This window comes from Polyodon spathula, chromosome 1 (assembly GCF_017654505.1).
Source record: "Polyodon spathula isolate WHYD16114869_AA chromosome 1, ASM1765450v1, whole genome shotgun sequence".
In the NCBI taxonomy this organism is placed as follows: Eukaryota; Metazoa; Chordata; class Actinopteri; order Acipenseriformes; family Polyodontidae; genus Polyodon; species Polyodon spathula.
Genome location: NC_054534.1, coordinates 24900793 through 24918498, shown reverse-complemented (window position 1 = coordinate 24918498; position 17706 = coordinate 24900793).

The window sequence follows — 17706 nt, the reverse complement described above, 5'->3', positions numbered from 1 at the left end:
CACACACACACACACACACACACACACACACACACACACACTAGTTCAAGGCAGTTGTCACCTTAACTGTACCATGCTGCCGCATTGCTTATTTAGCAATTGTTGTTTTTTTTTGTTTGTTTGTTTTTACATTTTTTTTTTTTACATTGAATATCAAACATTATTTAATCCATCAAGCCCTACAAAGAGCAGGGTTTAATAATTAAGGACCTACTCTCTCAAATATAAACAGGGTCCTCATTGACTGTTGCACTGTGACAGGCTTGTGGTATGGTAACTTTATTACCTGCATTTCTGGAATAATCGTGCCAATGATTAATAAATAAATAAATAAATAAAAGCTTTGAAATCTAGTTGAATATGTGTATAGGGAATGCACTTCAAAAAACACCACAGGGCATGGGACAAGTAAATATACATGGGACAAGTATATATACATGATAATATATTGCAGAACCTGATACTGATGGGATATAGCCATTGAAAATTCTTTGTATCAGGTAGCAATTTGTATCAGGTGGCTTTTATCGGTTGTAAAAAAAATGTCACATAAGATTAACTTTACTATTCTTATTAATTATGTATTATACAAATATAGATACATGCAAATTTTGAGTGAGTATCCATTTGTATCATACAATACCCAAAGGTATCTATACGCACATCTATTACTCAAAAACGGTGCAGGGTACGAAGTAATCAAAACAAGAATAAAGAAATTAAATACATGCACACTAAATAAGCTCCAAAATAATTGTATTTATCAAAACACCATGCCAACAGGTCAAATCAACATTTCGATCTATGAGAGATCGTCATCACGATCTAAACAAGATTCTAACTGTAACAATAACCTCAAATTCAGGGTCATAATAGGCATATAACCCCAAGGCTGTCAGTAAAGTTCAGCTCACAGCAGTTCACAATATAAAATTACCTTTAGAGAATAAACACACATGTTCCAGTCCACCAAGAAAAGGACTGACCTGTAGGGGTAATGCTGAACTTCAGTGGAATTGGAATTCAGGTTTAACTGTGCTGAATGAAAGGCCCAAGGCAGCAATACAAGTAAAGAATGTGAGTCATATAAATAGACAGGTGAAACAGAAGGCAACAGATAAAAGGTACAAGACAGAAGCACTAGGAAGGAAAAGGGCTAGACAGTGATCTCTGAAGAGAACATAATTAACATTTGATACAGATTGGATACAGAACACATCTGTATGAAGAGCAGTGTACAGTCAACAAAGATCAGCAGCTGACAGTTGTGCTGACAAGGGTGATAAAGCCACTTAATGCCACAATTCTTGCTAAATAATATGATCTAACATAGAGTTCAAAGGCAGAAGCTCAGCTCTAGTAAGAGCAAAGCTTTAGAAGAGCCAGGAAAAAGCAGGGTAATGCTGAAGGACAACTTAGATCAGCTAATAGGAACTGTCTTGATGTTTTACCACCACGCAATTAGAGGGGTTTACAAGAGGTCTCATTTCTGTAAACACGTTTAAAAAAAAAAAATTCTGCTCTTTTACCACTAAGAGCTATGTCAATATCCCCTGATATATTCAAGTTTCCAATTCAAAGGATGCTAATTTCCAGTGGCTATTTCTAATACTGTATTAGTGTCTAAAGTATTAATATTTAAAGTAAAAAGTAAAAATATTTCCACATATTCCTCTACTAATTAGTTGAAAGTTCAATCTGCCGTTACATACAGTGAGTTGAAAATAGATAATAATTGCTCTGAGAATCTAGTGATTTGCTAAGGCAGCCATATATAGGATTGGCATATCATTAATTTCTTGATACTGTACAATTGCAGTATGACTCCATGGACCAATTTGCTAGAGCTTTGTTTGACAAATTGGCTTTCGCTAGCAGTGCGTAATATAGGTAAGCTTTTCTCCTTCTTTATCTAGAATATCATTTTACATTTTAAAAAGAGGTATTAGTCATTAATAATCAGTGATACTTAAATGACTAAAAACAAATATATTAGTTTAGTAATTTACTTAAACAGTGAGCTATTTGCTTTAGTAGTAATTTTGATTGCAACTTAAGACCTCAATATGTGAATCCACTTTATACCTCATTTCCATCAGATCAGAAAAGTCTAGCATTTGATTTGACAACTGGATGCAAGGCTACAAAGAAAGAACTATCAGATTTGCTATTGCTGAGTGAGCATCTGGCCAGAATGTCTGTTAATCAGGTCACAGGAGAATGATAAGGTCTGTTTTCAAAACATGGGAGGATACTGCTTCCAAAAAGCAATCCGAAACAAGCATACAGTGCCACTGTAAATGAGAAGCAAAGACCTATCAGAGGAGGAAGAAGCAAGGAGTCCTTCATGACTACTAATTAAACTATGAACCATACTGAAGGCCAAATCCATGTTCCCAAGCTCTAGAACTATACTACATTGGGTACCGCATTTAAATATGTAAACTCTGAACAGAACATTTTACAGCATTACACTAAACTCAGAAGCATTAGCCACTAAATTCATTAAGTATATTATTTGTAATTATTCAGTTATAGGAATTGTGTAGGTAAACACATACCACTTTTACCAACACAGAGTTTAATCGCACAATATTTTACTTTCATTTTTTTAGTTTAACCCTAGTTGTGAATTTGGTATTCTATTAGTGTTGACATTTAAACAGTTAATAAAAACAACAACAAAAAAAAATTGTCTAGCAATGGTTACCCTTGGTAATAATATTAAAAAATCAGTAGTAACACTAAAACACATATAATTTAATGCCATAGATTTTCACAAGAAGTCTTTAATGTTGAGGTGAGTTTTGATTCATATTCCCAATACCAGGTTCAAGTTAAAAAAAATAAAGTTTAAAAATCTCTTAATGGGCCAAAGGTCCAAATTAAGGTTCACCATGCTAATAGTTCACAGGTTAACCACAGAAACACTGTGTTTAAACTTGATATAAATATCCGGGTGCATCATAACAATTGATTAATTCATGTATTTATTAATATATTTATTCATTAATTTATGTACCTGTGATTAAATAATTATTCAATTAGACAAAAAGATCTAATTTATAAACGATGATGGCACTATCTCATAGTTGTCAACTCTCCCGTATTCCCCGGGAGTCTCCCGTATTTTGGACCCTTCTCTCAGACATCTCCCGGGACAGATTTTCTCCAGTATTTTGCTCAAAACTTTGATATTAAACCCCCTAATGTCAACAAACCTTTAATGTCTGCAAAAGCCATGGCTTGGTGGTTACTGCAATCCCTGTCTGTAATAGCAGGGTTTAGGACCCAGAGGAGCCCAGTGGCAGGCATGCATTCAGTGCGGGAGGCAAGTTCACACACACACACTCGCCCACCGCTGCTCTACAGGAGAAACAGTTAAAAAAAAACAAAAAACATTTGACTTTGTTTCTTGTAAGATTTTTACCTTGTAATGTATGAGTGTTTTTGAAGTTATCAATGACATTCTGTACAGCATTGCATTTTGGTGAGTCGATGTCTGGTGAAAAGACTGTAGCAGATGGTTCTATGCAAGTGTGGTAAACAAAAATACACAGGAGGAAGAAATCTTATGAAGTTGATGGCAGTATAAGGGTTGAAACCCATAGAATACATAGACAGTACATTGACCATAATATTTAGATGATTTTGTTTAGCCAATACATGGGTGGCCTTAATGTTCAAGGTGACTTTACATTGCCGTCAATAGGATCAGAACAGGACTGTAAAAAAAGAAGCTTTAATGGTGAGGTCGTCTCTTTACTGAGGTCACCTTCAAGAAAGGTTTTATGGTAACATATTGTATCACTTGCGCTATACTGAAGGAAAGATTTTTTAACAGATTGTAATTGCCAGTTCAGAGATGGTCTTTATCGAATTAGATATATCAGCTGGGGTCGGTTTACTCCCAATCATCAGCTGTTCCCAGATCTATCAAATAAAGCCAGCAGTTGATTTTGAGAGAAATGTGCCTGCTGGAGCCTGCTGTTCCTGTCTTGGAGAGCGTTGTGTCATGGAATCTACTGTTTCAGTCCACAGGGCATCACCAACCATCTGTGATCATTTCTAATGGGCTAGTTTCTCATTGCTTTTAAATCTAAATGGTCATGCTTATTAAACCAGAGGTAAATATCTCAGACAATTAAGTTGTCTTAAATAGTTTTCTTTTGTCTCAGCATTTTAATTATATGTTTTTCTTTTCTTTTTGAAATAACACATTTGAACGAACAGCTTGTTTTATCTGTGCCACCTAGGTACAGTTGTATCTGCTTAAAAAAATCTAATGCATAGCCTGGCAAAGACAACCAAATTAGATTTATGTAGCTGCAAAAATGCTTCTTGATATGAAACAGAGCTCCAGCGACAACCACATTTCCAAAGCATTTTAGTAAGACTTAATAAAATACATATAAGTGAAGCATTTATATTTCTAGTTTCCTTATTTCATGGACTGCTATACCCTGCTGTAGAAAGACTCAAAACATATTTTATACCAGGAGAAATAATCTTGACTTAGATGTTTCTGTTTGTTGGCTGCTATGATTACAGTTGACTTTAAAAAAGCCCTGTGTGTATTTCTGTGTTGTATGTTGCGTGTAGTGTGTTAATGTTGATGTATAGTCATTGGTACATGGGATGTAATATGGGTTACGAGCATGCTGTATATTTGTATTTAGGCAAGAGGATTGCACAGCACTTCATGTGCAGGTAAAATGTCATAATATGTGAGCATGGAGAATTGCACTTTTATTAATTCACGTGCAGTTGTACCGAGACTCCAATTGAATGATTGATTAGCAATCGAGTCTTGGTACAGCTGCATAAAAGCAGCATGTTAACACTCACTCAGGGTTGTGTGTTCATTGAGTGGAGAACGGGTGTGGAGAGGAGAAAGTAAAAACGTAAATCATAATAGCAGCTCACCGTGTTTGTCTGTGTAGTCCATTTTGTTTGTATATTTGTTTTGGCCCTCAAGTGCCGTGTCCTGTGTTTTGTTTGTCTTTCAACCTTTTACTTTCTGTTTGTTTAATCATTAAATGCTGAGCGCAGCCAAGCACTCAGCTTCACCAAACTCCACCTCTCTGTGTCTTTTCTCTGTTGGTTCCTGTTTCTCGTCTGACGTCACCCACTACAGCCGTCTTTGTGATAGTACCATAGATTTTTTTTTTTTAAATACATTTATCACTATATATAGAGTAATAGATGCTCTTATTAAAAATAGTTAACCAGGAGAGCAGGATATATCCATTCAATTGACTCTGATATTTTAAGGACCCTTATATTTGCAATATAGTTGCTCTTCAGAGTAAACTGAACTTCTTACACTGTATACAATATCCCCAGATCCAAGCCCCTGGAATTTTACCTGGTAAATTTATATACCTCTGTGACAGAGAAATAATGAATCTTGGTTATAAATATCCCTCCCAACCTGTGAGGGTGCTGTGTTAAGGGAACATTGTGCCATGGACTGGAGTTTGTTTGTTTTGTTGTCCTAACTGTAAACATTTGTTCTTGTTAGACAATGTCGCAAAGTGGTTGATTGTGTACAGGTGCAGAGGTGATGCAGTGCAGGAATAAAACAGAGATTGTAATATGATTTGGAAAAGGGTTTCTTTATTTTTAATCCAGGTCTAGCAACCAAATAATAAGACCCCAGCAAAACACAACAATGTGTAGTGCACAGTGTAAATAACGGTTTACAGTCCTAAATAATAAACACAAATATCCGCCCCACAGTAGTACTAACACAGTGTCACAGGCGCTGTAACGTGCCCTCCTGACCACTGGCAGTGCTGAAGAGCCACCAGCAGTAACAGGCAGCGGCCATGTTGAGCAGCACAACTCAGCATGGCCAGGCAATCAGCTGGCTGATTGCAGGGGTGGGGCTCAGCCCTATTTAAGCATCGCCTCTTCCCCTGCTCCAGTCTCTCTGTCCTGGGATAGCAACCTGTAAGGAGCATTGCTGTCGGGTGTGTGTGTGTGTGTGTGTGTGTGTGTGTGTGTGTGTGTGTGTGTGTGTGTGTGTGTGTGTGTGTGTGTGTGTGTGTGTGTGAGTGAGTGAGTGAGTGAGTGAGTGAGAGAGAGAGAGAGAGAGAGAGAGAGAGAGAGAGAGAGAGAGAGAGAGTTTGTGGTTATTGTGAGTTGTCTTCCAGAACCCTGAACAGGCGGCTGCCTGCTTGGAATCCCTGCACCCTACTTCTCCTCCCTACCCTGGTGGATCAATGAACGTCTGGAGCCTTTTCATTCCTGTCCAGGACATTGAGCGCTGGTGTACGCCGTAGCGGACCTTGACGAAACCAGGTCTAACAGACACGCCACCACCCACAATGTGGCAGGAGCTGGAACTGCCTCTATTGGTGAACCACTGCTTTAATGAATGCATGGGACTGTTTTTTTTACTGTGTTTATTTTTAACTTGGGATTACCATTGCTGGTATTTCCGGGGGGTTCTTTTGTTTGTTTTTGAAACACTGCAACCTTTAATTTGATCTGTGGCTTAGGCCCACACTTTTTGTTGAGTTTATTTGTTATTAATAAAACCCTGCCCAGAGCTGCATTGCTGGTCTGCAGGTTGCACCCGCACTTCTTGTTTCCTGCCTGTCTGTGTCATCACTTCCAGTCCCATCGGCGCTACACCCATCAACCCCCAAAACACAGTCACCAGTCCTGAATGCATGCAGCAGTGCTTGTGGTGGGTGATACAGTTTTAGTGACAATCATGCAGTGCTCTTCCGGGTTAGTGCTGACCCTTGGCGACAGCTCCGGAATCGTGTTTAGCCGTCTAGTAATACACGACAAGACAATTACAGACAAACTCAAGAAAACACTTACGAACGTCTCTATTATTTATTACGGGGTCTCTCACACAGTCCTTACTGTTCAATTGTTGTTAAACCAAGCGAAGGAACACATTACGATTTTCCATCCCCTTGTATGCTGTCACATATGATCACTTGGTAAACGAGTGCAGCTGGCTTTACAATTTACATATTCTCGCCTTCTTCTAGACTGACCGACTTCCCGACCCGGGGAAAGAACTGTCAGACCAGCCCATCCAAAGAACTCTGTTCTCCCTGCTTAGCACCCTCACAGGTCGGGAGGGAGATTTACAACCAAGATTCATTGTTTTTCTGTCACAGACGGCTAACACATACCAGGAGCTGTCACTAAAGGCCAGCACCAACCTGTACAACACGGCACTACTGTTCACAAATAAATGTATTTCACCACTCGCATTTAAAAAGCTCTCACTTCAGACTTGTGCCCGCGTTTGTGTTCTGTGTGTGGATTTACTGTCATTATTATTTCAGGATTGAACCCCGTGGGTTTTACTAAGCAATACACATAGCTGTGTATTCCCAGTGATTATTATTTACAGTTGTCAAGTGACTCTGGATTATAAATAAAACATCATTACACCATGAACGTTGTTGTTTGTCACTACTTGAGCACCGCATTACCTTTACTCCTGCTCATTGCAAACCACTTTGCCACAACCCATCACACACATATTGGCAACATTTTACAATAAGTACTTTTATATTAAACAGTCAATAGTGATAAGAAACATCATTACTTATTAAGTTTCTTTTAGTGTTTTTAAAATTATGTTTCAATATTAGATGTTTATTTCCTCGAAATTCCATGTTTTTGCTGCATAGGCTGCAATGTCATGGCATGTGTGGGCATTTGTCATTGTCATCTTGGTTGATCGGCCCTTCCTTAAATATGTATTCCTTGTGCAAATGTATTCAGTAAATTCCTTTACTGTGGTTTACTGTGTAAAAATTGGAAATTCATGAGTTACTGATCCAAATACCTCAGGGACTGCTGACTTTTCTGAAATTAGCCTAGACAAGTACTGCCTGTTCTTTCTGGAATGAACATTGACAGTCCCAGAATGCCTCTTTTAGATATGGCTTCCCATAATAACCAGTGCATAATTTGTGGATGATTGGCAGCTCCCCTCGAGGAGCTTCCATATCGCCTGGCTTGTGTGATTGCAGGGGTTTAGTTTCCTTTTAACAGTGTATGAGGTAGTCTTTCCAGGTCTTGGCTAAGATACACTGTAGATCCCAGGCACAGTACCAGCCTTGTGGATAAATAGTCCCTAGCACTGTCAATTTCTCTGCTTGTATTGTGTTTATTACCAAAACAAATATTTGTACGTATAGTCTTTATAGGTAATGACAAAACTCCAGGGTGTCTCTGGTGTTACAGAATTGAAAAGAAACATTTGATAACACAAATTAAACTACAGAGATCCAATATACTTTCTTCAACCACAAACAGGCCTATAAACATTTACTGATTGACTTAGAAATAAATGTTTCTGTCAATAAAATAATAACTAAACTGGTGGAATAAAAAGTAAGCAGAATTCAGCAATTCACCAAGCTGCTCTTTCTAAAGAATTAATGTATTGTGTGTAGTATGGGAAATTACCACAGAGGTGCTGTAATCAATGTACAGTACATTTGTTGAATACTCACTTGATATGGTAATTAAGGATGATTCCTAAGCCAAATATGTCTACTTCACCTATAGTTTTGCCTTCCTTAGTTTTACCTCAGAGATAAAAATTAAATATTAAAGATGGGCATTATTCTATTAAAGTCCACCTAGTCTAAAATAATCTAGCCCATCTGTAATAAAAGTAAACACCAGTAATCTTCCCTGTGTGATCAAGGTCTGGAAATTGGTCAGGTCATACCTTGAAAGTCATAAAGATGGTCCAGTGAGTTCAGCTCATCTGTTCTTCAAAATACCAAGAACCTACCACTTTAAAGATAGTTAATAATGCAAGAATACAATCTCAACAGAGCTTAGAGGTAATAGAGAAATGCAGTGTATTTATTGCAGTTTATTCCCCCTTCCTGCAGAACCTGCCAGCACCAAGAATAACCTTATATGCTTATTACAGTATACCGCAATAAAAGGAAAAGTGTGGTAAAGCAAAGGCAAACATGGTATATCATAGATAAGTATACTAAAACAATATAAAAACAACGGGTGCTCTTCACAACATTTGAAGGACTGTTTTAGGAAATGTTTTGTTAAGGGATGTTTTTAAGCCAGTTTTCATTAATTAATTGTGAGATTATTTGAGAGCTTTTTACAGTACCAGAGAATCCACCTGGATTGCATGAATCACTCATTTTTATGGGTTAATAATATCTATGGATAGATGGTTGGTGTAAGTTGATTTCCCTGTGCTGTAAAATCCAGATAGGGCTATAAGATCATCAGATCGTGTATTGCAGGTTTGGGGAGAGGTTGTTTCCATACTGTGATATATTCAGATAAAAAGATCAGTTCTATTTTGGAGTGAAGTTAAACATGATTGTGGGACACTGCATATTTAATGCATAATGCCAGATTTCCTTATCGGGCCAACAAAATATTTATCTAAACTTGCTTGTTTTCTTTTTGTTCAGCTTTCTTAATGGGATGCAAAAGAGCCAAGTTAAATTGAGTCACACTTAATGGTAGGCAGCAGCTCAGTACGACATTGGCCTCAGATCAGAGTACAATTATATATAATTTGTTTCACTTAGTATACATTACAATAGCCTGTAACAATGCTATCTGTTTTTTTTTTTTTTTTTTTTTTTAACATTTTTAACATTTTATATGGAGTAGCATACAAACAGTGCGGTGATAGCATCACAGGTAAATGTGGAGCTGAGGAACGTGTTTCAAGATTTGTTAACACCTGAGGTGTGTATCCTGGTGTGGTCTTGTTAATATTTCATGAATTATTAATTACCTTGCAGGTTATTGGAGGATATTCAAGAACAAGGAACTAAGTGGAGTTAACTATTACTTCAATAGCCAGTTGGCAAAGCAGGATGTATAAATAATATACACATATATACACACAGTGGCTTGCAAAAGTATTCAGACCCCTGACCAATTCTCTAAGAGTTGGATAAGCATGTTTTATGAACTACATACTAATTACATATAGTATTGTCCCTTCAGCAGTGTCCACACTGTAGTTGCTAGTGCGATACATTTTATATAGATGTATGGTACTAAGGGACCCTGTAGTAATAAACAATTATAAAAAAATACACATAACTGCATGCTAACCTCAAAAGGTAAATAACTTCCCCTGGGTTAGTTCTTACAGATATTTCCCTCTGCTGTTTTGACCTTTCCTGCCCCACCCTGACCTAGACTCTGGCCCTTTGCTTTCATATAGCTATTTATCTCCCTACCCTACCCCAATCATTTTCCCTCTTTCTTCACCCATTGTTTTCAGATTGTACAAATTCTAAAACCTTGTAAAGCGCCTTGGTTAAAGGCGCTACAATTAATGCTAAATAAATAAATACAGCCATGTTACTTCTTGGAGTCTTTAATATTATCCCAGGCAAAGAAACGCATATGAATAGACAATTAGGTTTTATATAGCAGCTGTTTGTTAACACTGTATCTGATATTAGTATCAAAAATAGAAAAGGTAGAAATCTAATCTTGACATAAACAGAATATTATTTTGCAAGGATGGTATAAATAAAGTTCTGGATGATTTAATGAAATACATTGATGCAGAATCTAATAAAAAGTACACCCAAAAGCAATTAGCGACAGTCGATGTGAAAAATAATATAATAACACTCAGCTTGCTCTTGTAGGGCTCATTTGTAGCGGAATAAACATCTTATTCCTAGTTGACATTAATATATGAAAATCAATTATACCTGGCATAATGTCCAATATATGCGTTTGTTTGATGCAAAAGCAATTTTACTTTCAACTAGTTGACTGGTCAGAAAAATAATCGATTTTCACAGTTTTATTATAGTTGAGAGAAATCAGTTTATGACACTCGCACAATATCTGACTTTTAACTCTATACCTATAAGACCTTGACGACCTTTGTTCCATGATAAGACCAGGCGATTGACGCTGGTAATCGGTATCTGCACATAACTGTTTGAATTAGGTTCCCCCAGACATTTTCTGAAAAGTCAGGCTTAAATCAATATTAACCTGTTAGCTAGGCGCTATGTGCTGAACAAACCTGCCCTGACGGCCGGAGCCTGTAGTTTGTTGTTTTTTGTTACGTGTGTGTGTTTCTGTGTTGCTGAGAAGGATCGACCGCCCAGGACCTGTCGCTACCGAGCCAGCAATCACCTGAGAGCACTTCCCTGCATAGCACCACGTCTTCATGCACCACAGTCCCCGGAACGGATCACGCACTATTTCGTGCACGGAGGACGCGGGACCGAGCAAGTCCATCGGACTATTGCTATTATAATTATTATTTTTGGGTCTGCAAGCCTGCCGTGTACTCCCAATACCAGTGCTGGTAAAGGGCCGGATTACTTTTGTTATTATTATTAAAATACACTTACTGTTTTTGGGAGAAATACTGCCTGGACATTCCTTTTATTCACTGCACCACTTACACCCGAGGACAGGATCACACCAATACAATTATACAACATGCTTTGCTTTTCAAATTGTTGTTTTATTTATTTTAAGCACTAAGCTATCTGGATGCATAAACATAAATATGCAAAACAACTTGCACAAACCAGAACACACCAAGTCCATTTAAGTACAGTTGTACTCTGTGTATCATATGTTTGTTGTCATTTTAGACAAAAAGGTTAAGATTACTGTCTGTTTTTATATTAAAAGCAAGCCGAATAGTGTAAACCAATATTTCAGTCATGATGTAATTTTTATTATAATTTTTGTTTTGTTATTTTCTCCCAATTTAGAATATCCAATTATTATTTTTAAGCTTGGCTCACCGCTACCACCCCTGCTCTGACTCGGAAATGGCGAAGACGAACACACACTGTCCTCCGAAGCGTGTGCCATCAGCCACTTCTTTTCACACTGCAGACTCACCATGAAGCCACCTTGGAGCTACGGTGTCAGAGGACAATGCAGCTCCAGGGCGCTTACACAGGCAAGCTCTGGGCAGCTTACACAGGTAAGCTCCGGCCAGCTTACACAGGCAAGCGCCATACCAGTCTACAGGGGATGCGGTGAGCCGAGGACACCGTGGCCGACCTAACCCCCCCCCCGCCAGGTGGCACTCGGCCAATTGTGCACCACCCCCTGGAAACTCCCATCCACGGTCTGCAATGGGATAGCCTGGACTTGAACCGGCGACATCCAGGCTATAGGGCACATCCTGCACTCTACGCGGAGTGCCTTTACCAGATGCGCCCCTTGGGAGCCCTCAGTCCAGATGTTGTTAAACACCTTAAAGTTATTTTAGCTAACTAAATGGTTCCATAAAATGTCTCTGCCATGCACATTCATTAGGTCTCAAATATGTAGTTTTGAAAGAAACACATGTTATAGAAAACATGTACTTTAATTTTTAAACATGATATATTGTACTACACTAAGTTAACCTTTCTATTATGTTTCAGGCCTATTTGACCCCACACTGGTTTCCAGTAACTTTTTTTCCCCCTGTAATATTTTATGACTTTTCCTAGGTATACCTATAAACAATTTTTTTAAGAACTGATCTTGTAGACAATAATGCCACTGTGTCACTGGAAATATTTCCCATCGTTAAAAGACGGATTCGTTTTGATAATCGTTATACTGGAGTCAGCCGACGTGAAAGAGATAAATTAGTTGCTATCAATGTAAGTGTAGTTGCCTTTTCTTTACAACCCAGGGCCAAATGTTAAGTAAGGCATACAAGTATGAGTAATCTACAGTACTATGAATAGCATACGCATGTATACACAGTGCAACTGCCGGGAGAAACACCTGAAAGAAATCAGGGGAAGCCAATCATGTTGGAAATGATTCAAGGACCAAGTTCATAAATTCACGTTTGACAACTTTTTCCTGTCCTACTGACTTGGTGCTGAGCTACTCAAAAGAAAGTCAACCATGCTTGGAACAGTGAGAAAAAACAAAGCTGAACTTCCAAATGAGACTGTAAAAATGCAGAACAAAATTGTATATGCTTCAAGTTTTGCTTTTACAAGAAGCACTGCAGTTGTTTCATACTGTCCAAACCCCCCCCCCCCCCCCCCCCCCCCCCCCAAAAAAAAACCAAGAATGTTATAGTGAAGAGCACAATGCACAAGGATGCAACAATGTGTACCAGGGATGACAAGAAACCAGAGATTACATTTTACTACAGTTCCCCCAAAGGAACAGTTGACAGCCTGGATAAACTGACAGTAACCTTCACCGCTCATGTATGACTGCCCACTGCTGCTACTGGTTATCTTTTACAACATATAATAGTTGATGTGTTGGTATAGAATGCTTTTGTCCTTTGATATTAGTGTAATGTGGAATGCTGGCATGCTGTATGGATGTAGAATTTTCTTGGAGCTGTTGGGAATGCCTAGAGCACCTGCAGCAATTGTTCTTATCCAGACTGTTCAGGCAGAAAGAGCCAGTGCATCTCTGCCTACACCAACTGGCATTCACAAAAAAAAAAACATGCACGATGCAAATTTTGCCCTTCAAGTAATATCAAACATTAGCTGTGGGAAATGCATAAAGTATCTGTGCAAACAAAGTATGTCTACCTTCTGTCAGTGATATGCTGTGTGATCTCACGGTTCTGTCTTGCATCTAGAAAGGAACCTGAGAGTACATACCATTCATCCTGGACAGAAACGTTCTTTGTATAACTCATCTTGGACACAAATAATAGTATTGACAGCATTTTATGTCCTGTTTTTGTAAATATCCACATTTATTGGTACATTTAAAAAGGCATTTTATTAAAAAATGAATGTGCCATAGTTATAATTAGTACTTCATGAATTTATATAGATATATACACTTGAAATTCTGCGCTATGCTCAAGTTTCAATTATTCCCTTCCAAATGTAGGTACAATGCAATTTTGGTTTCTGTGTATTAAAATGGTCATATAATATTATAATGCAATTAAATATATTTTTGAGACTGTTATAATGAGAGTTTACATTCATTTCTAATATTTAACATAAAAGAGTCAAATCTGTGCAAAGAATAACACATTTTATCTATTCAAGGCTGTTTCAATTTATTTGAAATTGCAGTGGGTCGTTGCACATGGATTGAAATTGTTCCCACCCTTCACTAGCTTTTTTTTCTGTCAATAACCAATCAGATTATGATTCTATTGGCTGACGTGCTTTCTGCCAGTAATAAGCTTAGCTGACCTAGAAGAAACTGCTGAGGTGAAATGACCCAGGAGGTACAAGTGCAAACAGAAAACCCTAGAATAAGGTATAAATACAAATTGTGTGCTTCCTTTAACCTAAAATAGTACAAGATACAGCATATATTTAATTCAAAACAGCACATTGAAAACCTCAGTTAATGGTCCTGCAGAAAGGCTAAGGTGTGTGTGTGTGTTATATATATATATATATATATATATATATATATATATATATATATATATATATATATATATATATATATAGTGCATTGTTTGTTTGTATATACTCATAGTATAAATTGGCCTATACATGCTTTGGGAATATCAAGGAATATTAGTATGATGTAAATGCAAATGACTGCAATGCACACACTTGAGTGATATCGGTGTTCTCTGAACAAGACAATAACAAACAATGCAAACATACTGCTTAAAAGACTCCTTTGCATTATCTGTATATGTTTTTAATTAAAAAAATAATAATGTAGCAGTTGCCCTGTTGCTGCTGTAGTATTAATATACAGTACATAATACATCTTTAGGCAAAATAAGCAATCGTGGAGGTTGGTATGGTGTTATAAACATTTTATTGCGTTCCATATTCTGGCTGGTATCAGTTTTGGTTTAAAAAAGAATTAAGAAAAATAACCTCTTATGTCATATCTAAATTAGTTTACTAGTCACATTTTAAGTGCTTGTCTTGTAACTAAAGACTTTAAAACCAGAAAGAATCCATCCCATCTATACCAAATCATAACTCGCAGCTGGAGGAATGGAACACTGTTGTAGCATTAAAACAAACAGATGACAGTGATGTAGTATTTAACATGTGAGACAATGGGGGTTGTAGTGTATGTGCCCTTTCACTACAGTAAACAAGATAAAAGTGTTTTCATGGAAAATTATCAGAATTTACAACCAAGAAATTATTCCAAATCAAAGTTTAGACATATTAAAATGGAATACAAAATCTCCAACACAAATACCAGCAACATGTAGTGTATAGAGTGCTGTTCAGCTATTGAGGAATCGTTAGAGCAACTAGACAGAGTTAAAAATATACCAAATATGTGTTGGATCCCTACACAATCCAAAAGCTTGGTCAAATAGACAAAGACTTCAGTTAATGCTTTAATCATGTTCATACCTATTGCACCTGTTGGGGCATATCCATTACAAAGCACAGCTACTGTAAGGCAGCACCCAAAACATTGATTTAATTTACGCCTTTGACACCTGTTGACTCCATATTATCCCCCACTGGTCAGTTATCATATCTGTGGCAATGACGATATAGTGGAGGTTTCATGTACATTTGTATGTTGAACAAGTTTTCAATGTATTTTTTATAAGCTTGCTTAAGGTCCTTCTTTAGTTATTAAGTATAACGTTTGAATGTGTCACTAAAAGCGGTTTGTCTGTCTGACTCAGTCTGTATGTCATTCTTACCTTTTTACATATGTCTAGAAAACCATTTATCTAGTTGTGATGACATTTCTTTAGCTCTGCTTATTTAGAGTATTAGACTCTCTAGTCTGTAGTTCATGCATCTCATTTTTAATATATCTTTAAACTGTGATGTTGAGAGAATCTGGGGGTGCAGGCATCTATCTCTCCATCTGTATGTAAGTCAGGCTTACATTTGTACATGCAAGTTTGGAAGAAGGTCATCATTGTGATCTGCTTTTTCATGGCGGGTAATGGATGTTATTGATATGCTTGGATGTATTTACTTTCCATTTGCAGACAAAGTAGACCTTAAAGCTTGTACTCTGGTCTTATACCCTCTGATTGGAAGACCATGCAGCCTCCCTGGGGTTGGGTTTATCGAGGATGTTCATTGCCATCACTTTTAATTATTTTTAAATCACAACTAACATGTTTCAGCAGATAGAAAGACAAAAGGACAAATGGACCATAGCCCATAACCCATATGTAATACTTTAGTTATTTATGTCTCTTTTGTACATCCCCACTGGCTGGCCATGACATTGAAATGAAATGCTGTATTTCGTTGTTTTTCATTCGACTTAGTGATCAAAGTATCAGGAATGTACTCATGATTTTTGTATCTTAAAATAATACATAAGAATAACACCTCCAACAATTTACATGTTAGACTCAGCTCATCGTTACCACCCCCACACTGATTTGGGAGGGCAAAGATAAACACATGCTGTCCTTTGAAGCCTGTGCCATCAGTTAACTGCAGACTCACCATGCAACTACCTCAGAGCATCGGAGGACAATACAGCTTACAGGCAAGCCCACAGAGAACCAGCCAGACTACAAGGGTTGCTGGTGTGCAATGAGCCCCCAGGCGGTGCTTGGCCAATTGTGCGCCTCCTCCTGGGAGCTCCCGTACACAGTCGGCAGTGGAATAGTCTGGACTTGAACCGATGACGTCCAGGCTATAGGGTGCATCCTGCACTCCACACGGAAACGTCTTCACCGGAGGCACCACTCAGGAGCCCGGGAACTCTAATCTTTCCGCTCTTGCTCTAGGGGCGCTCAAACATTCTTAAATCTTTCTGCTAATTAGGTTCCATTTAACATTTTCCTAACTCTATTAACCACAAGATAGATACAATATAGAACAATCACTTATTGTTGAACAAAATATTCCTTTTTGGTATTCAACATACCACACCTCTGGTGTCACAGAATCCTAGTCTTGATGCCTGCAAATTAGAGTCATGCTCGTTGAAACCATAAGAATTATGCTTATTTGCTCCAAGCTTGTTCTGTCTGCACAATCAGTTTTAATAAGTACACCCAAATTAAACCTGCACTGTCCAGTGGTATACATCCAATGGTTTACACAGGATTTGTCTTTGGTAGCACACACATATCCTTTGTTACAAACAGTAACCGGTATCCAAGAGATATACTGGAATTACTTTGGAGCTTTATTAAATGAAAAGGCTTCCAGCAAATAAAGGCAAACTCTTTTAAGTTGTATATGACACAGATTCAAAATGTTACACTGATCAGTTGTAATTGTAATCCAAGGTCAATGTAATTATAATCTGTTTTACAATGAAATACACAAGCCAAAGAACACAGGCTCCAGGTTCAAAAGGAAGGGTTTGGGGAGTTCACCCAAAACAGGCAATCATTCCAACGAACTCCAGTGGATTTGAGATAGTTAATAATAATAAGTAGTTAGTGTGTGTGTCAACCCCCCCCCCCCCCCCCCCCCCCCCCCCCCCCCCCCCCCCCCCCCGAAGTCATCGAACACAAAAGCCAGCCACGCTACTCCTATTAACCAGCTTCAAAAGAGGCTTCCAGTACATATCCAGTACAGTTAACAAAACGTATACCAAGTGTGTAGTAACACTATCACACCTTCCCCAAAACAAGGGATAGTTATAACTTTGTAATGTAATTGAGAACTTACTGCACTGGGATTGTACATTTCAAGTGTATATCGTAGGACATTCTCTTGTGCTCCACCTATTGCATTTACTTGGTAATAACAAGTTCAGCATAACAAATATTCAAAGCTTTAGACCAGCTTTCTTAACGTGTATTATACA